General features: G+C 34.5%; 1 long non-coding RNA gene across 1 annotated transcript; it reads left to right on the top strand.

Moving 5' to 3' along the window:
• The first annotated feature begins 79 nt into the window (after positions 1 to 79).
• LOC113493848 lies at positions 80 to 21,766 on the top strand. The gene is made up of 2 exons (XR_003400612.1): positions 80 to 430; positions 17,599 to 21,766. It is a non-coding gene; the product is annotated as an uncharacterized LOC113493848 (long non-coding RNA).
• Positions 21,767 to 25,069: the final 3,303 nt, after the last annotated feature.

Consider the following 25,069-nt stretch of genomic DNA (forward strand, 5'->3'; position numbering starts at 1 on the left):
GTACCTACTATTTTTTTTTGTGGCGATTCGACATCAGCTGCTATCCTAGGGAGATTGTAACAAACTCGTTGGCAACACTGCCCATAATTTCCGGGTTCCTGTCGGGCGGGCCAATACGGCTCGAAGGTCCAATCAAATCATTCAGCTCGCGAACCTATGTGGGCGATATCTATCAAAACAACGTTCTGTGTTAGGACTCGCGCGTGTTATTTACAAATTGAAAACATTGACTGAAAATATTATCTCTTGATGTTTATAGAGATGCAGTGACATATTTAAGTGATATTTGACTTATTAAGACTGGAATTTTGCTATATTGACTGTGTGAAAATTATTTAAGTGCCGAAAATGACAGCTTCTACGATGATTGAATTGGAATCCTGGATAATCTATCAATGTGTCCTGAATGAATGCCATGTGTCCAGCAGCTGTAAGTAGAAATTGTAGTATTTAATTTCATAATTAATTCATTTGGAAGGTACAACACGCCACGACGCGTGCTTCAACACGTACAATTATTTAGTAAGCAATTATTTTTGTGTCAGCATTAATTATAGCCATTAAATAATTCCGACTTATATACCGTTCATATGGGGGTGGTTATTTCTATTAGATTGCGTAAGTATTAATATTTAAGTAGTTATTTTTTTGTGTCAATTTGCCATGCGTAAACAGGTAGACCTGTTCGAATAATAGGGTAAACATTCCAATGGACATAATGTTGTATATATAAAATAAACACAAAAGTATTGTTAAACAGTATTATTCTTGTCAGGAATATTGGCTTGTTACATTTTCATAGCTACTTACATTAATTAATATTTTTATTTATTAGGTACACCTAAATACTTTGACAATCGTATTTTACTGTTCGGGAATTACGTTCAATGACTCACAGAAATTCAATTAATCTATTCAGCAAATTAATTGACGACTTGCGTCGTTTGTTTTTAAATATAATTAAATTGTAAAAATGTTTTTGTATCTGGTCAGTATTTCTAAATGAAGAAGAATGCAACTTTGGATCATAAGGGTACACCAATCTTTACGTACAGTTTGTCTTAAACAATATGTTTTATATATGCATATTTCTTTCTTCATAGGTTTACACAACAAACATTTATTTACAATTATAGTATAAATATTTCCCCGACCCGTAACACACGCTAATTACATCTAGAAGTAGTAGTAGTAGGCAACGTAGGAGTTTTTATTTAATAAATGTCGCGCGGTCACAAATAAAACCTGGCTAAGTGCGAGTTGGACACACGCAAGAATTGTTGCGTGCCATTATTTTTATTAAAAACGGCAAAAAATCATGACTGTTGAATGGGAGCCCTTATGACATTTTTATTTTATTCTTATCTTTTGTCTAACCATGTTAAAAAAAAGACTATAATGTCGTGAATAACGGCTCCGGCTGTGAATATTGCAGATATCTATTGTCCTACGTTATGGCCATTTGACAGACAGGAAGACACTGGAGTCTTAGAAATAGGATCCGGTTTTAACCTTTTTTCAACCTCAGAGAAAAAAGAAAAATGTTGTGCCCTTCCATCACCGAAATCGGTTCGAAACAATTAGGTCATATTATTAGATCATAATCGGTTGACATAAAACGTTTATGACAGAAAGAGTAGATAATTTTATTACTGAAAACGACAAGAAACCAGGTTAGTTAAGCAGTTACCCTATTATTGAAATTGATTTGTAGCTTGCAGCCATAACAATATACAAAAAACAAATCAAGTGGATCGTAATTTTCGATACTGTATTGAAGCAATGATATGGCCATAATCACAATTTTACCAGCACCCAAACATATTTTAAATACAGACTCTTAATTAAGTTCAGAATTAAATTGCGATATTGGCGGCCAATCATAAACTACAAAACGAGTTTATTTAAACCAAACTGTATAGTGCGAAACTCCTTTTAATTTGAATGAAAGGCTCATTACAGTACATCAAAATAATGAAAGCGGGAAACAAATGAAAATCGATGTTATTCGAATCGATTCTTTTAACGATTACGATGTAGACCATAAACATTTATTAAATTGTTGTGATAAGAGTCGTCTCTTAGAAGCAAGTTAGGATCAGTGTTCGTGAACGCTCGAACGGACCATCTAATTAATGTTAATTGCGTATCTTCAGAACGAACACATGCCCTGCCCGACGCCGGAGTCTGTTAGTCTTCAATGGAGCATAAGTGCATTGAAGTGTGCTGCTAATTAAATACAAGGATGTATTATTGTAAGCATCATTTTACAGTCACCTAAAGATTATTGTTTTAGATTAGGTTGGTAGTTCGTGACAGCATGAGCTAATTATTCTTGCAGGAAAAGCAAAATTGTCGAAGATTGCGGCTAAAAAAACCTAGGTAGTCTTAAAGAATACTTTTTTTTCTTATTGGCAACAAGTAGGAAAACCTTTTATCTCCGTTACCTATGGAAACGGTAATAATTTTCTAATCGAACTAAAAAGCCCTCACAAAATTCGTGGAAAATCTAGGAAAATTGGATTCTGATGAAATATTTTCCGTTTCACCTGACCTCAAATATAAAAGGTCTCTTCAACGAACGTTGTGCGATTAACAAAATCCATTTCGACGAAACGGAGTTGATGGGAACCGTGGAAATGATTGCGTTCGCCGCTCTCATCAAAGTAAACAGAGTCCCGGTTGTGTCAGACATAAATTAGAGTGTTTTGGAGGTAAATTATGGATCGATTGAGGTTTCATGACACAGGAGCTCCCTTAAGGACGCGGCCTTGGCGGCGGCCAGCTTTACGATCCCGACAACATGGAGCGTGTACGTTCATAGCGTTTTATGTTCAGCGTTGCGTAACCAATAAATACGCGAATTTTATAGTAGCTACAAGTTTAACTGCCTGTCCTGTTACTGTATTTACACGAGACCAGATTGAGTATTTTACTACTTACTTTAATTAAAAGCTGCGACAAATCTGTACCCTCTTTGTTGAACGATCGACATCGATCAAGCCACGCCGCCTAATAATTGCGATACTTGAACATAATAGCGAACTTAATTATCCTTGAAAATAATTAATTTAATACATTTAAGGCTTAAGGAAGTTTATTAAATAAATTCAATCTAGATTGGAGTGGATTTACAAACGGAATATTACGAGATTTGAACACTAACGAACCCCATATTTTTAAGCATCCATTGCTAAGGAAAAGAAAGGATTATAAAAACTCCAAGAGCAAGTGGCAACAAAAAATTTAGGCAGTTACTGAACTTTCTACAGGCACTTACGAAAGTAATGTAAAATGCAGACGACCACTCCGACAAAGCTTTTTTAGATTAAACGAGAAATTCAAGTTAATGAACTCAACATTGCAATAGCATGAAATTACAATTAGCTTGCAGAAAAACTTTGTGTATTTTTAATTCTCTCATGATTGGAATGAATCGATCAAGCTACTTGAGATCAATTTAAAAACGACTACCATGTTAATGATTACTTGATTGAATTAATTTTCAAAACCTTTTTTTCTGTTACGTATTCAATCTTTATAATGCATTCCTTCTTCCATACCTTCCTGACCATAAATATGTCTTATGAAAACTTAATAAGGCTCAACGGAATTAGTACGTCATAGAATTTTACCATAAGTTCATGAACTCATAATTTATTTAACCCAGTTTAATATTTTTACTAAGCTTATTAGTTTTAATGGTCTCAATATGGTCGTCGTTAATTTAAAGTAATTAGGACAACAAGGTGTAATTGTTAGCGACAGGATCGCGTGGGGTCACACTGGATTGTGATGAAAGAAGTGGCAAATATACCAAAAATTAGGTTATATATTTTAGACATTAGCTTTGGATGAAGTAAATTCGCAGAAGTAGAAAAATTAAAACTGTTTTAACTTGCCATTTCTGCATTTCCCGGTATAAAGCAAAATTTCGTTGGATGAATATCACAATCGAGCATCTGACCGCAATTTGCCGAAGTGCTCTCGGACAGGGATTATTCTGAATTCCACGTGTGGAATGCTGAAGGTCGGGATGCTTTTGTCAAGTATTCGCACTTCAGAATATCACCCCGCGTGCCCGGCTGCATTCCCTACGCATAATCGAAGGATTTTTGAGCATCCATCACCAGTATTTTATGTTAGTTTGGGCACAGAATCGATAAAATCAGGGCCCGTCATATTAGACTGCGAAGGTCAAACAAATATTTTTTGAAGAACGGAATCCGAAAGTGAAAAAGAATGCAAAAAGGCGAGTCTATATCGCCGACGGGCCTGAAAACTGTTTACGAAAATAATTTAAATATTTATTGTGTCCACAGTTTGTACAAGATAAAAATTTTAGTCCCGATAAGTTTTTTAATTAAGAAGGGAGGACTCGGGAGTGTTATAAAGACTTGGAAATATGAGGCAAAAATGTTTCTTCATTTGGAGTTACCCTCTGTGTAAAGGGGTCCTTGTCGCGACTTATAATGGGTCGGTTCCTTGACGCTCAGCTGTTATGCGGCAGGTGCGTTCGCAGCTGCTCTTCCCGCCTTTGTAACGGTCGTACGAGCTCTAAACAACCGCATATAACAACTAACCAAGTCCGCATGTTTATAAATCTTTAAGTAAAAATAATTATATTTTTAAAGACATCTTCGATTTTTTCATTAGGCACTGCGGTACCATGACTAAGACGGTATGAATGTTAATTGGAATATGGCTGGCTTGCGAACCTTGTTCGGTAAACAGTGGATTGTTCAGAATTCGAGCTTTATTTAGCTTATCTTTAAATACTTGATTAAATGACCAGCTTAATGTTAACAGCGACAACGCAAAATTCTAATAACCATTTAAGGTATTCACGATTATGGAATCTTAGAAGAAATCTTAATTAAAATATATAATGCAAAAACAATTTGGATTCCTGAGATAGGTTACTTTAAATATAAGTTAAATGTTTTGTCGGGTAGGGCTTTAGACGAATGCTGATAGTCCCAAAATAGTTGTTCACTATCTCAATGATTTAGTTGCTCGTTAAGCTGTTGAACGTAGATTGATGTTACGGGATTCAGTAGCCGAAAATATTTGTCCATCGCTCACGTCTACTGCTCACTTCAAATGGCTTTCATATCAAGTAGTTCCTAGTCAACTTTGACACAAATACTTGGTTCATTTGTCTCGCATTTTTCAACTTAATTAAAACCCAAAATTTTTACTGCTATAGTAAAATATTTTACTATTAGCTTGTTATTTATCATCAACTGGTTTCAGAGACAAGGGATCCCTATTCTTCTGTATTTTTTCATCTGAACCTCGAAGTGTTAGTTAGCCCCATAATAATATCATCTGGTTAGGCTCAGTAGGTTTTATTAAAAGTCGTTTATATGTTTTTAATTGTTAATATAATATTACTTTAAGATGCTTTACTGCCAACATTCCCACGCTCTCCATTGTAATGAGGCTCGAGCTTCGTACTTGTCATTTCATTTAACTGTTACTGCTGTTAACCCTTTTAACTTCATTCGCTGCATACCCTACGGTTGTTAAAGACTTCATGCTGACTTCGCTACATAGTTTGAACCTTTCCTTGCCATCATTAACGGTTCTTGCAGTTTCAAAATCAAGTTGTCGTTATGAACTGGTCTAGGATTATTCTGTAGACCTTTATAGGCCAAGTACCACTGTCTAAAGTATTAATTCAGCAGTAAAGCAAAATTTAATAATAATACAAAAAGTTTTTATTTCAAGTAGGCCGTTTTCCAGGTACTTTCAAAACGTTACAATGATGACTCTAGTTGCGTCTAGCCTAGTCGGTAGGCCCCCAGATCCTTACTATTTGAGATGGCATCCTTAATTCAATCATGGTATCTTGTACTAAGGATTAAATTTAGGGATCTACAGGGGTATAATGATCGATCGCCAGCGGACATCGACCTTAAACCCATTTCTCTGTCAGAATTTAGTCAATTCTCTGAGGGTTAGAAGCTTTCAAGTTGTATTATACTTGATATTTTAGTACACAACATATACTATATATGATATACGCTAGTTGATGTCTTAAATAAATATACACATACTAACATTTTACACCTACTTTTCTTGCTTCTAGAATTTATGAGCTGACATTTTGATTCAGGTTTTGAATTCTTCTGTCCCGTCTTACATGGTTTGAAGTTTTGATAAGTGTATTGTCTGATCTATGAAAGTCTTAACAATAAATGTGGAAAGCTGAATGTTGGATAGGTGATCGAATAATGGGTCGCGGGTCATGGCCGCCTGTCAATGGTGTCAGCAATCAATACCATGTCAAAATGGCTGTTATTATCACTGTTATGATAGTTCTAGTGTTATTGTAACACCCTTATTTGTTAGTAAGTGTTATTTATTTCAAAAATAATAGTACAAAAATGGGCATGTTCTTGATTCGGTAGCATATTATAACAATCAAATTTGAATATTTGTCATAACGTTATATTTTACAATCTAACTAAATAATTCCAAAAAGGTTTCAACGATGATATGTACCGAAATAACCCCCTAATTTCATAATCCTCCTCGTTTAAGAACAAACACTATTTAAGTCTAATAATATCGCTAAAGATCGATATAAAGTGTCGTCTAAAATTACGACAAATCCACAGGGGAATGGTTCACCAGCTATCAATATTAATAAAATGCTTGTCTGTATTCGAACATAATAAATTCATTGTCACGTGCCCGCGTGTGGAATATTTCATAATGAATGATTAATACACAAGTTACGTTACTATATAGTGCTTGAACGATATATCTTGGGAACTATAAGGAAAATGATAAAAATAAACTTAAAAACCAATGTTTCCAACACAAATTAATGAGCTTTAAAATGAACTGACTGGCTGACACAAAAAAAAGAATTAAATTCAAATCAGAAATAGAATTGTAACGGTTTTATTCAAATTTGTTTTTGGAATCGCAGTGTTTTGTTTATTCGATCTTTCGTTGAACTGTTGGCATTCGGTTAACGTTCCGTTTTTCCTTTAATTATCCTAAATTTAGAGTTACACGTAAACATATAAGTTAATATCAGGTGATAACTCAAACTCAATCGTAGTTTGCAAACAAAAAGTTTGATTGCTTTCTCAAGTTTGGAGTTTAGTAAGTAATCTGATTTCCGCGCTAAGTTATTGATAGAGTATTTTGAAACATACTTATTTACATTTACGAAGCACAAATAATACCTATTGCTGTCATTAAAATAACTCGACGAGAAACTATTAAATACTTCAATTATTGCCAGCAAGCGGTTTATTAAGATTCGTTTGCGGATTAAGTCATTATTCAAAATGTTGTGCACTTATTAAAAAATATTCTACAGTTAAGTAACATTGGAATTTTCAAGCATGAATCTTTTGCGAAACAATAAAAGTGAATGTAGTCTGACGTCATACCGTCATACGCTCTACCTGCACACAATTCTCTACTCAGAATCTGATGAAGAATTGAAGATATTTTGAAGATCATTAAAAGTTTTCGAATTCTGCACACGACTCATAACTTTATGACAGTGCCGCTTTTTAGGAGTCGCTACCCAAAGGGTGAAAAGATAAAAACCAAACCCTGTTACTATTCATACTACGACTATGATGTCGGTCTGGCTGTCTGTCAGTCTGTGCGTCTTTTCGTCCGACTATCATCGGGTCGTATACCATAAACCATATAGCTAGATTACTTTCTTTCTGTTGCCCCTATAACAACGAATAAAAATCGAACTTAAGCAACAGTTGGTATTCTCATAAATTTTATGGGGCCCTTATGTATTTCCATATTGTGTTTGCAAATTTCTTTGGAACTTTCAGTATCGCAAATCCGACTCTTAGTCAATCAAGGTTCCTTAAAAGTAAATACTTAAATAAAGAGCTATAAACAAAAAGAATTACATATTAAGTGATTCGAATAAAATTGAAACTATTGAAACGAAAAAATTATTAGCAAGGCTACAATTTTGCCATCACAACCGTAGCCACTGCTACTGCCAAATCAAAGAAAAGCAATACCATTACGCACAATTAGGCTATTGTTCATTCACGTTTCACGGGCGTACGGACTTGTTATCCAAATTACTCATAACATCTTAAGTAATCTAAACGTTACAAAGCTTAACATTAAACAAAGGAACTCTGTTTGATTAGGAGATTGTATGAATTCAGCTATTACTAATGCTTAACGTAATCGGAATACGTCATTGATGTGTTAAAAAGTGTGTGTTTAAGTCCATTGCGAGCATTGCTCGTAGATAAATTGCGAAAAATAATCTTGATAGAAAATATTAAAGTTTGACATTTTTTATAGAATTAATTAATAAATAAATATAATATCCTGGGACAACTCACGCACGGTTATCTGATCCCAAGCTAAGCAGAGCTTGTGTTATGGTAACCAGACAACTGATAAACTTACTTATATATTTCTAAATACATACATATTATAGATAAATTACACCCAGACACCCGAACAAATGATCATGCTCATCACACAATTGTACGTGTATATGTCACTAAACTCCTCCTAAACAGCTTGATTCATTGTTTTTTTTGGCGCACATCGCAATCAATCTTTTAGATACACAAATCGGTCCATTAGAATGAAGTTCGCCAGTTCAGCTAGTTTTACATAATTCTTTACCTACTGATCCACTATGCATTGAAAGTATTTTTAATTGCCTCTAAAGGTATATGTGCATCAATTCAAGTTCTGAGTTTTATCATAACTCTGGCAACTATATCTACACAGATCATACACGATTAAAAAAATATTTCTCAAATACCAAAGTGTAATTATAATTACCTTTTTGTCAGACACGTTTATAGCCTGACAGTTAAAGAAGATCGACGCTTCTAAATGCTCATAAAATCTGCTATTATAGTGATTAATAAGCACCACATCGTTACTATGTAAGAATAGATTTATGGCTATACTAGTGTGTGCTCGCGGCTCTGCTTTAGAGGATGACAGATAGCGAGGCAGAAGTCTAAGCTTTTCGTGCAATTTAAACTTATACAAGTAGTAGGTATGTTCCGTTCAAATTGGTTGAGCAGTTTAGCCGTAACAGTGTAACAGACGGATAAATAAAGTTATTTTTGGATTTTTAATGAAAAAACTAGTTCACTATTAAACGAACATACATTAGTAGTGATTGGAGAACGAGGCAGGCCGAAGTGTGTGTTAGGATAGACCCCTATTCCATAACAAATATTCTTGTACAAACTGTTTCTAAATAATAATAAAAAAAAATGTTATGTCGTTTGAGTCAGTGTGTGTGATCTAAAGCGTCGGCTTTATATTTTAAAGGTATTGTTTTAGAAATCAATTGCAGAATTATCTCCTATACATGTGCGCCCAATGCCCAAGTTAAATTTGCCCAAAGAGGCCTTTATTACACTAGTTTGCAAGCAACTGTCCAGTCAGTATAGTCAGTATTGCTTCAAACCAAATAGAATTTGAACTTCATCGCATATAACCTAGATATATCAGTCCTGTTATTTTAATTGTTTTAAAATTGACCGTAACAAGAAAAAGTAATTCGAATTGTCGGTAAGACTTAACAGTAATTAAATCGTACGTTGTAATTCGATTTTAGACTTTATAGGGTCCCAAAGGAAGGGTGAAATCGGAACCCTATTGCTAAGGTTCACAGCCCTCCGTCTGTCACCAAGGTGTCGAGAACTGTAATATATGTATATTATAGACATTTGAAAATTACTACAGAAACAAAGTGTAAAAGTTAAATTGAAAGTTAACTAAAAGTTAGTTAGCTCATCAATTTGACGATCAAACCTTTTTTTTTGTAAATTATGTTATTCTTTAGTCTTTTTGTACAGAACCCTCAGTCTCGCACGTCTGACTCGCACTTGACCGTTTATTAATATAAATTGAACAGACGAGTGAAACACGTTTTCGTTGTAACCGTTAACTCGTATCTTCTATTTAATATTGATTCGCAAATCGCTATAAACTTTGGAACTGATCGATTGTGCACGTCAGACGTTGCCAACCTTTGAACTTTGATCGTTATAATTTGATTAGAAATGACAAAACTTTATAAAAGTATACCTTTTTAAAGTGTTTCGAAGTTCAATCTCCATTTTTTTAATTTAATAGTTATAATAAAAAAATACCTTGCCTTACGTGTACGTACCAAAATATGCCAGTATTTTTCTAGCAAAGCTCCGTTCTATATAAAAAAAAATCTACACATTGATCAAAGAAGTCTAATAAAACTTGAATGAGCATGAATCATTCATAACTATGAAATAAAAGCTTTAAATAAGTATATTTAACTGTCTGACTCATTTATTTTATCTGTTATCTCTTTAACTAGGAATAGACATCCGTTTATCTATTTGTAAAATATATCGTACTAGTTGCCCGTCGTGAAGTTTCCTCCATGCTAAATTCCATCAATATCGATATAGCCGTTTAAGCGAAAAAGAGTATCAAATATCCATAAACATTTGCCTTCACTACATAAGTGAGGATAAAACTTCCAGCACATTCCCTAGGTTATCTAATAAATCTGTAATATCTGTCCAATCAATAAATAATGCTAAGAGTCGAGGAAGCTCGCTATGAGTAATCACGATAGCTTTCCTGAGCTCTGCCTAGAATAATAAAACCTCTTTAGTCCTAAATCATAAGCTCAATTATCATTCGAAAATTAACAATTTATACTTGTTCAATCGTCTTTCATATAGTTACAAAGTCCATAATCGCTTGTCAATTATTCAAATGATAAATCGCACTCGTATACAGGTATTATTTTGTAATCTTTGACATCACTTTATATTTTAATCCTTATGCTAATAATCTTAGGGTTCAATGTAGTGGAGGCATTTGAGATGAGGTGGGACAACAAGGTCGTTGTCTAGCCCCAGACAGGCCGTTACACTAGCTAAAATGACATGTGTGCGCTTGAATTGAAAATACATTGCATTACTTGAAATTTCTGCGTTCAGATAGCTATAAACTTTTTTTATGAAAAGTTGGATCATTAAGTGCAGACTGGTTTTGGAGATCTAGTCGTGTGTTATACAGTAACAGTATTTGTAACGGTAGGTTTTTGGTTCGCAGTGCGTTCGTCGGTTAGTTAATTGGTTATTCCGTATCAATGAACGGTTCTGGTTCTGTGAAAACGACAGCTGTTCGAATGTCGAGTGTTAGTTATACTTGCACTGGTTACTGTTTAGACTTAACTGTCTGACTTAACTGTCGTTTTATAGACATTGACACGGCTATGGATAATGTTTTAGAAATCCTTACTCGTTAATGTTCTGTTTTAAAAGCTTGAGGAATTCTTGAAATACAAAATACTATCTCTGTAAATATATTCGAGAATTATTTTCCAATGTCTCTTGTACATTTTGTGTCAACACGACTTCGATTAATCGCTTCGTAGACAATTTAGGTGTCAGAGACAAGTTACCTTCAGCACCAAACATCCTTTCTCGAAAGCTTTCATCCTCAACTAGCTATTGTTAGCTTCGAACCTGCCCGCGTCGGCATTACACAACATAATCGGATACTTGATAGCTCCATTGTCACCACAATGTTGGCCTTTGTTATGTGGATGATTATATTACAATACTGTAAGACTAGCCGGCTTGTTCCGGGTTGTCGATCCGCGACACACTTCCGAAACAAAAGATTTATCGCTTTAACTATAATTGGCATCCCGTTAGCCGTTTATTGCAGTTTTAAAGACTTTTTTCCTCGAATTTTATGCAGATTGTTGTTGCTATCAGTGTATGGTTCCATCAGTTTTATATGCCCGTGTATTCTGCCAACCAATGAGCCCATTCCGGTTTCTTCATCCAAATGATCGGTGTTGTCCTCGCCTTCCCGGTATTGGACAATGACGTCAATTCTATATTTAATTTCGTCCGTTTCCAGTTTGTTAGTCAATAAAATTAAACTCCTAATATAAATAAAAAACTCATACGATGTTGAGAAGTAATTTGCACAAAAGAAACCGTTTCTGTTGCCTTTCAACAAATTGGGCCTAAATTGTTTGGCCCGCCTCTTTGCTTAAGCGTTATTTCTTTTCCTTTTTCTGTAATCCTTGTCATCTTTGTAATAGACTTTCTTTTTACATTTTTGTAATACAAAAGATTGTTTGCCAATAAATTGGAAGCATTTAAACGAGTTTGTAATGCCGTCTGATACAGTAAATGCATTAGCATATTTATGGCTGTATCTAAGCTAGCGTATTCATTACATGATTTCTATTAGAAAGGTTATATTACGGTATTATTTTCAATAAAACTGTTCTCTGTTTTCTGGAACGTATCAGGTTTCACAAAGGGGAAGTATTGGATGTATTTAGTGAGTGTGAGATCGTTTATTTCCCGGCAGACTGGCTTCTACTCGCTTCATGCTTTCAGTGACAGGATGTCCACGTCCCATGTTCGCGAGACTTGGCGTCACGTCTCCGTGAATCTGTGAAGGGATTTACTCAAGCAATGCAATATTTATCCCTACGATAAGCGGTTATTATTAAAACTACGCACGTAATTCTTACACCTGTAGTGTTCTGGGAAACTTAATCACCTCATTACTCACTAACGGGGATTTTATCTGTGTAAACTAAAATAGTTGTACCAAACTCGTCCGACAACCAGACACTAGTTATCACTCAATTTAAATGTTTAATTGACTTACTTCGTTCTTATCCTCAAGACTAGTAAAAGCTACTAAATTAGATGTTTTTGCTGTCTGCTTGGTGAGTGTTACAAAAAGTAAAGGAATACTGTCTCGTTCTATTTAACATATGGTAGTAAAAAGTGTATAAATGTCTTGTATAATTGCGACGTTGATCTTATGAGATGTAATATGAGCGTCGTCTTATTGTTCGCCGACTCTCACGATTTTACTTGTTTCTCGAAAGTCGAGGGAAATGATTCATTTATTTTGTAAATACTCACCGTGTTTCCGCTGTTATTTAATTGACAGAGTCTTTGCTTTCGATACGATCTCCTTGTTCAACTAATTGAATAGATTGAGGTTTATTGTTTGTCTGGGAGGCTGTAATGACCGTCAATTTCTAATCTTGTTGTTTTATTAAGTATACCAACCTACTTATGGTTGGTATACTTAATATTATAGTACTTATAAAAAAAACTATGTTTAATTTAGCTGTCTCATTTAGGTACTTTTGTACTTAATAAATAAAGGCATTTTTCATCGTTTTTTTTAAGAAATACAAGTCTTTATTTAGTTTCATAAACAACATAATTAAATAATAAAAACCTGTTAGCAAAATAACAACATATAATAATCTCATTACCTTGGAACCGGATTCTAAAGAACTTGTCAATACACGACCAAGGGAACTTGTTTTTGCTCCACATAATGTCAACGACCGGCGAAACGATAATACTGTAATTAAATATGCAGTCTAAACTTAAGGATGCAACATCTTTATTATCCGATGAAACCGGAACGGTGTGAGACCGGCTCTGGTCCAGTATCTGGGCCCCTATTCTGCTATTTACAATGGCCGATGAACGATGCCTTAAAATGACAATTTTCGTATTCTTTTAAGCATTTTTCCTACAGAATATTGGAAATTTAGTATGGGACTGTACACTCAAGATCAATATAATAAATTTCCGATTATTGTGTTGGTAAAAATGCTTAGCAGAATACGAATGGCGTCAAATTTAATCCAATTTAGACTCATTCATCGACTATTGTAAATAGCAGAATTGGGGCCCTGGTCTCACACACTGCATTCGCCGTGATCCCGGTTTCACACCGAATGTTATTGGAGGAAATGTTAATGTTAGCCATTGGATTTGAGAGAATGGGAGTGGTGGTAGTGAACCCGTTGGGAAATTTATGCTCGTATAATTTGAATGCAACTGTATTCATTTAAATAAATCTGGTACAATTATAATATTCTGAAAGGGATGGAATTTCGAATTAAGTTTTTTCGGTTATAGTGCTTAAAAACGGATTGTTTTCTACTCTTTTTCTCTTTCTCTTGGAAATACATTTTCTAGTTTAGCTTTTGGTATTCTGTCCATTATAACGCATTCAACATTTCTACATCATCATATCCAAGTTATATAAATGCAACTGTGTTCATTTAAATAAATCTCGTCTGCTACTAATATAGAATTGTAAAAGGGATGTGTGAAATATTTTTCATCATTTTCTGTCTTTGTTAAAATCTTTTTTATGGCCCAGCACCCTAAGGGTTAAAACGATGATCCTATTACTAAGATTCCAATGTCATTCAACCAGGTTGTATCTCATGAACCGGGTATACCCAGTAACATAAAAACAGAAAAAAAACAACAAAAAATTATAAGTATTCAAGAACTCCCATACAGCAAAGACAATTTTTACTCGTTTCTATCGATTTTAGTTCTGAGCCCACTTTGGCCTTCTTTTTCTTCTTCAGCTTATGTTATCCCAGCCAGTCTCACCACCCATTCTACTTCAACGTAATTCAACCTATAAACAAATTCACGCCCGGGAATTTCCCGTCACCTTACGAACGCAGGCAGTACAATGTGAATACTCGTTCATTGTGCATGAGGTGTCAGGAGGGGCGCCATGTCCTACGTGATCAAAGGGCCGGGAATACCTATGTAATTGGATGGGCTCGCCATTCAACCACACCGTTCGGTTCATATTATGTGTTTGTTGGTAGACATTGAGATTTCCGGAGCTACCTTATTGCTTGCTCTTTTGTTCATCGTTTTGCCCATACCCGGAATCTGTTTTATTTCTATTGAGAGGGTGTCTATTCGTTCTAGAGTAGTTTCACTTTTGCTTTTATTAATTGAATGCCTTGTATTTTAAGTTTTTAGATTCTATACATCTGACATCGTTTTTAAAACTCTCATAATCAGATTTTATATGAGTAACTCGAACAATACTGATTCTCATTATGCACTTGTTAATGAAACAAAACACTCTTGAATAGAACTTTCTCGCGACATATTACAATGCTGATCTTTGGGTTAAATAGTAAAACCGCTAATTGTGAGATGGACTTGCAACACTAAGGGTTCTGTACAAATAGACCACTAATTACCACTAGAAAACATTGACTTTTACTGACAAAAAAGAAGTGTGAAAATTTAAGTGTAGCCAACACTTAAATTTTCACACATCACAGAGGACGGTTAGACGGACAGACAGCGGAGCCTGAGGAACAAGTTTCCGTTTTTACCCTTTGGATACGCAACCCTAAAAATAAAAACTAGTTTGGTGCGATCGGTTTCATATAGTAAAGACCACGTGAAAATACAAGATGTCAAGTTCAATAGAAACCAAACTCAGTTTTTATTTGAATAAAACAATAGGTGTGACAGTATTCGCGTTGTTGGAGAAAATGTGGCTACTGCCGGTTATACTAACATAGTTTCTTTATTGTAATCGCATCATTGCATGTGTTGGCGACCGCTGTACATTCAATAGATGCAAATTCTCTCTTTGTTACAACAAAACAAAGTGTTATGCTAATATCTTGTGGAGTTACGAATAGATTACTTGGTCGTACCGAAGCCTTACCGATGATTGTTGAACAGATTTGTAACATTATCCTCTTTCCTATTTTTGGTAGTAATTATGTAAGAAGATTACTTTTCGCACATACTGTTATCGGTTCGGTATTATTGTCTAATTTTAGACACAAACTATCGACTTTAATGATTATGTTATCTCATAGTTTTTTCCGTAGAGTTTTAAAACACTTTAGGTTTATTAAGGCAAGACTAGACTCAGCGCTACTTTACCTGCATGAATCTCAGTTATAGCTGCAAAAACGTGAACTTCCTTCTGATTTATTTGGGTAAAAAGTACCCTTTGTGTTAATTTCGGGAAGACGGCTACTTTCACATCATGTAAAGCTAAGTTAGACCAGACGTTAGAGCGTGACTAGTTAATAAACATATTAATATTAGTGTGATTTATGTAAATAGAAACAGATTTTAACTTACTAGTTACAATTACATTCATTCTATTTTAACATGAGCTAATTAATAGCTACATGAGAATACAAGGAAAATACTAACGTTAAAGTGTGCAAGCATGATGAAGTGCTCCAAAAATAATACAAGCCTATAAAACGCAATAACACCGTATCCTCAATTGAAGGATGGTGTAAACAATGATTAGGTCACCCTGGCTCTGGCTCTGCTCATCCATGACGCAGACTATTGTGTGAGTTTGTGTTTGTGACTGGCGAATGTGGACGGCCGAAACATTGGCTGTAACTGTTGTGTTTGAAACTTAGAAATGCAGTGAGTCATTATGAAGTAGTATGGAGAATTGAGTTAAGGTATTTTAAGAATTGCTGTTAGCTAAAGCTAGTTCTGCAATATTTGCTGCATAGTCATTGCACTTAGTTTGATACGTTTTGTGTTTAAAAGTTTTGTTCCGTAAAGATTTTACAAGAAAATAAGACTTTATATATTCAGGCACTTAGGTTTACCTACACGCGATTGTCAAAGCAGGCACGTATCAACATCAACAGCGGTAGGTAACTCGGAATAGGATCGCGTAACATCCTGGACTGAGTTTAAACCTGACAGACGTCCCGTGCCAAATGAGATCGTATTCTGTAACGTATATTATATTTACTCGGGATAACAACGTTGGAAGGCGGTCAAGTGTGAATCCGTACCCAGAGGATACACGAGACACGTGTTTCTCAATTGAAATACGAGCACACGAGGACCTATAATAAAATGAAATACGACCCAATATCACGTACAGATGAAATATAGAAAAAGCTCCAACAGCTTCACACTTTCAAATCACAACATTGTCTACTGTAATATAAAATGTTATGACCCGTAAAAGCATAAAAAACATATTTTCAGCGAATGTGAAACGCCAATAACCTTTGTACAAGCGTAAATTCGATACTAGGTTGCCGGATATTGACAATTTTCTGAACGTAGAAAAAGCGCTTTTTATGTTGCGTTCGGTTATACGGGGTTAACACGATAAAGCGATTAAGCGGCGCTAGGCGCTCGCCGCAAACTGCGACGCATGTGGCATCGACCGCGGGGTGCATTTTCTTTTTTTTTTAACCCGTGACCGCGGCATCCGGACGCTACTGGCGACGTACGAGATAAAAGGATTTTATATATAGCATGAGGAAAATAAATAGGCTACGGTAATTCTGTATCCTCATGTGGTTTGTTACTTGAAATACTGAGATTACCGCAAAATGAACACTTGAAAGTGTTGCAGACTCCTAATGAAGTGTATTTGAGCTGTTTCCACGTGTGTCGGTTGTGGCCCGACTTGAAAGTCATTCGTGAATCATGTTTGTTTGTATTATTCCATTTGAGTTTGTTTATGTTCAACTGTTTTCGAAAGAGAATGTTTGTACTATACTTTTGTTAATGAATGCATGAATGCATAAGTAATTAAGTCTGAAATCGAAAATAAACGTTGTATTTTTTGAAGATGCAAAAACATTTTTAATTTTTCGTTTTTAACAATTTCGCTGGCGTTTATTTATTTAACTTGTCTGTTTTCTTTTTTGACATATTTTATTTTGTAACTTTTATTTTCTTTTGTTAATTTAGTTTTTTTTCTTTTTCTTTACAGAGGCTGGATGTGTAGCTGATTGTTTTTTAAACCACAAGTTTTTTTTAATTTTCCTCATGGTATCATGTAAGTTTTATTTTTATTTTGAGTTTTTTTCTCATTTTATTTTTACTTTATTGACGAATATGTTAACTAACCATTTATTCACAGAATCATTGTTTTAGAAATTTAACAATTACCATTGAAAGCTGCGTAACTGCACGATAGTGTTTTGAGTAATTTCGGTGCACTTTTCTCTTGACATTTGTCTTAACATTCCCCAACTATATCTTACAGCGTCTTTAAATAATCTTCTGTTCAAAATGTAACGCTTGTTTGGAAAACGATGCTTAAAAGAGAAATTTATGATAGTTCCGCGATCTATTTAAAAACGACGACGTATTTTGCAGCTTTTAAGGTAAATCTCAAAATAAAACAACTTACCATAATCACCGTTTGCTATTTTGTTCGACTACACCTAAGGCTCCCTGTCCGTTTATGAGCAGCATGTCTACAAATCACGATCTTTCAATTATTTTGTCAGTTACCTATTGTTTCCTACTAACCCCTTAAATTGGAGGCCGCCACCCGGAATTTTTCCCATTTCCGAAGACGGACGCATGGCCTGCACGGTTCGGGACGATTCAATTTGACGTTATTTTCCGGATGCTTGACATCAGTTTGCCGAGAGGTTGTAAAAATAATCCGGAAAATCGGGTCCGATGGCTCAGATATACGGAACTTTCTATATGCAGTGATGTTCTGGCAAATACCTGCCGAATATTTTGTAGTTTTGGTTTGTTATGCTATTAGCAAATTTTTGTTATGTGCTATCAAAGCAGTTTAAACAGCAGGTAAGTATCGGGGTCTTTAATTCGATTCTTGAGAGTTTATCAATAAAAATTCTTATAATTAATTTTGTAACTACGTCAATGTAGCCAAAAAGTTCAGAGGCTCATAGCTTTAAGAGAAGTAAAATCTCTTAAAGTTTCAGTGGATCCAATCCGATATTACCTTTGACATCACACCACGCAGTATCTTCTCAAAAAAGGTAGAAAGCATAAAATCTCCAATAAAACGAAGAGGTAGGAACATTAAAGCTCCTCGCATGACACCAGTAATGAGGAAGCGTTCGGCAATATGTGCACATTTTATAGTGGACATAAAGCCTCCGTACCAAGGTGTGAGACCATCCGCCGAGAAGGTATATTGCCATTGAGAATTACTTGCGAACTACTTCAATGCCTGTACTATGAGATTGAAGTCTGAAGAGTGACTGTTGTTATTGTGGAAAAAGAGGTTCTATGCACTGTGGAGTAGGCTCTATAACGTACGCTTGCTTTCACACCTGAAGAATTTTGGCTGCAGGAGCTCATAAAAAAATGTGATGTGTGATTTTCTAATCTCTTGACTGAATTGATTGAAATAGACGGTAAACTGAAATAAGTTGGATCAAGTTTTGTTTTGCTGAAAATGTTTTCTTTCTTATTCTACATTTTCAACATAGATACCAGTTACTGGGCACAGGCCTCTTCCCAAAATATTTGAGCATTGATCATCAAGCTTCCTTTTTTCAATTTCTTATTCTTCTTTCCTATGTCTTATTAGTAATTATTGCGGATAAAATGTTAATGAAACAGAACATTATTTAATACTAAGTATTATGCCATATTCCTTTATAAGGGCTGTGTGAGTTATCAGTTATGTTGGATCTATCGATAAAGGTCGTGCGGTGAGTAACGGGCTGGGACCGGATGGTTGCTCATACATACTTGTGTGTAATTGTTTGCTTAAAGCCTATGTTTGTCTTAGGTTTTGAGATTTTGTAGAAGTTTATGAGTCATACCAATAGAACAACATTTTTCAGGGTTCGTTCGGCGAGAGATTAAAATTTAATAAATACGAGAAAAGAAAGTCTGTTTAGAAAAAGACCGTGAGAATAATTCCCTGAAATATGGAATAGCCAACCCACAATGAACAACTGCGGTGATTAAAGCCTTACTTAATCAATCAAACGTGTCCTCGTAACTCTTCGTTTTTGTTCAGCAGTAAGTCATTTACAAACTTATATCGCTACTATGTAAATTATCCAAAGGTAAATAATATGATAAAATCGTGGAAGAGTTCTGTTAAAAAAAATGTTCTAAAGACACATCCAAAAAATACATACTAAAATGAACACACTACAATTATTTAATGAAATAATGTAAGTATTAAATTGTACATATTTTCCTAATTAAAACATGGTCAAACAGTTAATTGGAGATAGTTTCCCGGATAGTTGCGCCTTAATTAACTTACACCCTTGTTATAAGTGTATTACGGAAAGGTATTATGTATAAGATAGCGTATACAGTTTTAATATTGTTTGGGAGCGCGGAATATCCTTTTAAAGCGTAATTACATTGTCATACAGTGCGATTGTGGTAAGCTATTAGTAATTTACCTTTGGGTGATTCCAATAATGAGCACAATTATGATATTTCGCTTGTTCTCGAAATCCTAAATGTCCAACAAAAAACAAAATTTTAGAACAATTATATCTACTATATTTAAATGTCCGTTAAATTTTTATCAAAATCGATCCAGCCGTTTTTATAACTGTAAATTGCAATATCATCGGGTTCAAAGCTACTCTGAAAATTTCAACTGGCTAGCTTATATGACTATAAAAACGAATAAATAACACATAGGTAGAGCCTTCACCTTCAGCCTAACCTAAATACCAAATACCTACCTAAGTAATTACGAACAATTAAAATACATATATAGTAACGACAAAAGAGTCCTTGCAACTAAAGGTTGTATAAAGAAATGGAGCGACACATCCTTGACACGGCCGCGCCTCACATGTGTACAAACATTTCTTTGGTATTCACACATGATTTAGGTGTTGGTATGCTAAAGGCCGTTTTTAATTATGGCTTTATAAGTTTGGAAAGACTTGCATTTATTTCTGTAACTTTTTGCATGTCACGTAAACGATTTTTTTAATAGTATGTGTATTTTAATTTTACATTGCAATGGGTTTTTCACAGGCGGTAAGCATCATACTTAGTACTTAAGTTATTTGTCATAAGGACAATGATCCGACTTACCTACTCAAACACTAGGTCTTGAGTGTCTAGACCACAACAATAAAAAAATATGATACATATCGCAAAATATTGGGGTACCTACACGATACGATTCAACGTACATAGTCAAAGGAAATCCTATGAGACTTTTAATTTCGACATCAGTTCAAATTGAACATTCAAAACGAAAATCACTTATCTGAGGAGTAGCTGCAAAAAAAACATAATCTAATAAAACAATTTGCCTTTTGAACTTGTGGCAAACACATGACAAAAATACGAGTAGGTACATTTTTTATTTTATACAAAACTCGATTCAACATCAACCTTGTCTGATCCTTGACTTCCAAGGCGGGCATTGAAGCACCCTTCTTATAATATTCAACAACATTTTTAATTTTAATTTGGTTACCCATTGGGACAACGTAGATAAGAGACCACCCACCACGACCACTTCAATAAGACTGTCGCTGTTGTGAAAGCGAGATAGCGCTATACACGGCGTAAAGCTGCATCTCTTTTCCACAATGACACAACTCTTATTGAAAAGATAGTGATAGGGCCTCAGGGCGTTGTTTATTTGCTTTGCTGACGGCTAGTACTTCCCAACCTTGAATAACATTACAGTTTGTAAAATATAACTAACTATACATGGTGACAGGAATACGGAATCGTTAACTTCGCGTTAACAGTTTGGCGAGTTTAAGTGGTAACATTTTTTTTAAGCTTGTAAATATATATAAAAATCAACATCATTAATGAAATTATTAGTATTGAAAGTGAGGGGTTACAGATTTATTAATTTTGTAGTCCGCAAATGTTGCACTCTTAACACCCTGTGATACGGACCTACAACGTTATATGTTACGTTGTATAGATAGTCATATAGCATACCTATAGATCGTAAAGATTAGGTATTATATTCCTTGTGTGCTGCTAGAAACAGGTGTGGAGGATTCAAACCGATTAGGTTTCCTTTTGCGCTTGAACTGTCTGCATACTACATATAGGTTGTGAACTTGGCAGGATACAATAGTATTAGATTTTGAAAAAAAAAATGCTGCAAAAACAGGGTGTGAAAAGTAAAACCCAATTTCATCCCAGAGTTGTTTAAAAAAAAACATTTTTCGATATAGAAGAGGGTGTTAATTTACACAGGCACAAAACAAAATATGATAGTAAAAGAATATGCGTGTGATATTTTTTATTGCTTTTTAAATGACATTGTTATGAAACCTCATTACTCCAAGAATCAGACAAATAAATTGCTGTTAATCATTGTAAATTTATTTACAAGCTTATTGCTCGGAAACGGACGAGAACTTTTGCGCCTAATTAAGAAAACGTAGTTATTAATATTAAAGACTTCACTTTAAATATACAATGCTTAAGCTTTTACTTCTTAGACTAAAATATTAACTTAGGTAGGTCTTTGTTTTGTACCATATTTCTAAAAAAGGTTCATATAATATTCTTTTTATATTATTAATTTAATAAGAAAATATTCCACCGACTTCTAAAAAACTATGAAGCCAAAAAAATATATGAAATTATTATTTTTGAGACCAAATGACAGCTATTTCATGTGAAAGATAATATTGGATACAATCTAGCACGATGCTTTCCAAGACAAAAGACGGTCTAAACTATTCCTCTCATTCATTCCAAGAAAACTGTACCTGTTTCTCAGTTTTCACTATTCGCTCAGTATTCACTATGAAAGTAGTAGGTAAATGGAGAGTTATTTGGTTGCTTTTATCCGATTTTTGCCATTCGGCTGCCTGTCTGTAACTGCCTGCTGTCTCTAACTATAACATCTTCCGCAAATTCTCCAATTTATCAATTTATGATGAATTTTATCAATTTGTCGCAGTTTTGAAAGCATCCTTTTTTATTTTTTACCATTTGACATTAATCCAGAAATACATCACTTTTATCTTAATTCCCTTACAACGGCAGTAGTTACCTATAGCTATATAATATCTAAGTCCAATTTTCTTTTCACCAAACTACCCCACACAACATTAGCCAATTTAATTTACCATTTACCGTGATGAAATTTCACAGACGGATGACTTTAATATTCTTGTCATAGAAAAATGTGCTTACTTTTTTATAAGTTGGAGAAAATAAGAATGCCGTGTTCAACGTATAATATTATAGAAGAGAATTAAGTGTACGCATGATATTCGCTTTGCTCTGAAGTATAATATCGTCTGAAATGTGATAAAGTTTTGTTCTAACGTCGTTTTGAGATGGGTATGGAGGCAAGTGATATTTTACAATTATTGTAATGCTGGTTAACCAGTCATTGGCGACTGTGTAAGTCTTAGACATAATTATCAAAATACATAAGCATTACTGTACACAGAAGCTGTTGGTAAACCTATATAAATAAATAAATATTTATTTATGTCAGGGAAAAAGCACTTGGTGGGTGTATGGAGATGACAGGTCTTATTTACCTGACTTACCGGATTGAAATGTCATATCCATACATTTGGAGATAACGATAGTAGAAATATCACTTGGTTAGAAGAACTGGGTCGGGCACGTTTGACAAGTAATTTGAAGGCAGTATAGTTGTTTACCTATACAGTTTTAACAAAAATTAACAAGTCGTTTTTTTTTTTAAAAAAAAAGCTTTCAGCTCAAGCATTTTATCAGCTCTATGTACGCAGTATGCTGTCTAACTGTCAGCTCAATCTGAAACCGGGAAGTTCATCAAATTCAACAATTTTATTGGGTTAATTTTATTATTTGTTAACGAAACATATCCGGACGTCTTACTATATTGTAAGTTGTAACACCTTTTCTTTGTTAAGGCGGGGGAATCCTCTTGGACACCCACTCTCTCAGGGGAAAAATCGGTGTCAGACTCTTAGTGACTAAACCTGAACCTCCGTGCTACTTCATCCCCGTTTTTGTGTCGTTGTATGGCAATGCGTTGCAATCCTTCCAACACCTTCCAAATAATCAAATTATTTTTCTTCTCCTGTAGATACTCGTTCTCTGTGCCTCCACTGCACGTATTAATAACTAATACTACTAATAGACATGTAACAAAGTTTTTGTTAGTTTACTAGGGGTTTAGCTTTGGATGATAACGTTTTTATAGCTTCCCTTATAAAAGCTTCAATTGAATGTATTTCAAGGGATTTAGGTGTCGACAGCTTATCTTTATGAATCGTAAAGTTCGTGACAGATTTCTTGTTACAGACAACGGTTTGTCTTAGGATCCGTGATTCTTTACAAAATAATGATACCACGTCTGCGTCTAATAATATATAGAACCAGATTTATTACATCAAACAATATAATTATATTGTGTAAACTCTCCATAGTGATTCAGAATGAATACTTAAATCGTAAATGGCGAATTTCAATGAAATTTTTGAAACATCTAACAGTGCTGTTGTACTTCCTAAAATCCTAAAATTAGATTAGATTCGATTAGAGTATTCTTTATTGTACACCATAGAATAACAGCAGTCATTCTTGGAACATACAGTGTAAGGATACAACATTTACTGTAGCCATAGTTTTTCGCCATCACTTTTTTTAAGTTCTCAAACCTCTGGGTTAAGTCAGATTTTATCTGCAATATACTCTCAATAAACCCTCTACTTCCTCATTTATGGCTACAAAAGGAACTTTAAAATCAAATTGTATCTGTCTTCGACATTTCATTTAGTCTCTAGAAGATAGAAATCCAAAGCATTTCTCTCGCAGTCGTACCTTAATTCTATAGTCTAACATTCGTGACCTAACTTAAGATGGAATACCTACCACTATCTCTTGAAGTATTACATTTGAAGGTGTGCAAAAGAGATGGTGCTCTATGAAATGTAGCGCGCTATCCCGCTTCCACGATTGTAATATTTTTACTTTAGAGAGTGGTAGGTCCACGTAAGCCACTTTGATCCTTAGTTCTGTTCTTACTGTATTGAATCAAATTGTTCAGGAATTTACAGTAATTGTATTTTGTTATTAGTTTAGAAAATGTTTTGAATGTATTTAAAGGAGTATGTAAATTGGCTATGTTAAAAGAGTGGGTATACTGGCAGGTTACATATAAATTTTTCATTTATTTTTATGAAAGTTCATGAAGGGCCAAATATTTATAAATTAATTGAACAAAAGCTGATATTTTGTAATGCCGACAAATTATGTTTATCATTCAGCACATCGCGATACTATAGTCTCCTTCAACACTGATAAAAACCCAATAACTATAAAAACCCAATTTACAACGATGCTAATTCCAATCATTGTTAATATCTCCACGTGTTAATTAATCGATGAAGCCATGGTAAGAGGAAACCACAGCCGAAAGTTTGACCTAGAGTTTCCAGTTATTGAGCTGTTGGACACGTGAAACACGTGCCGCATGAACTGAGCTTTTGAGACACGTT

Source organism: Trichoplusia ni, chromosome 5, assembly GCF_003590095.1.
Source record: "Trichoplusia ni isolate ovarian cell line Hi5 chromosome 5, tn1, whole genome shotgun sequence".
NCBI lineage: Eukaryota > Metazoa > Arthropoda > Insecta > Lepidoptera > Noctuidae > Trichoplusia > Trichoplusia ni.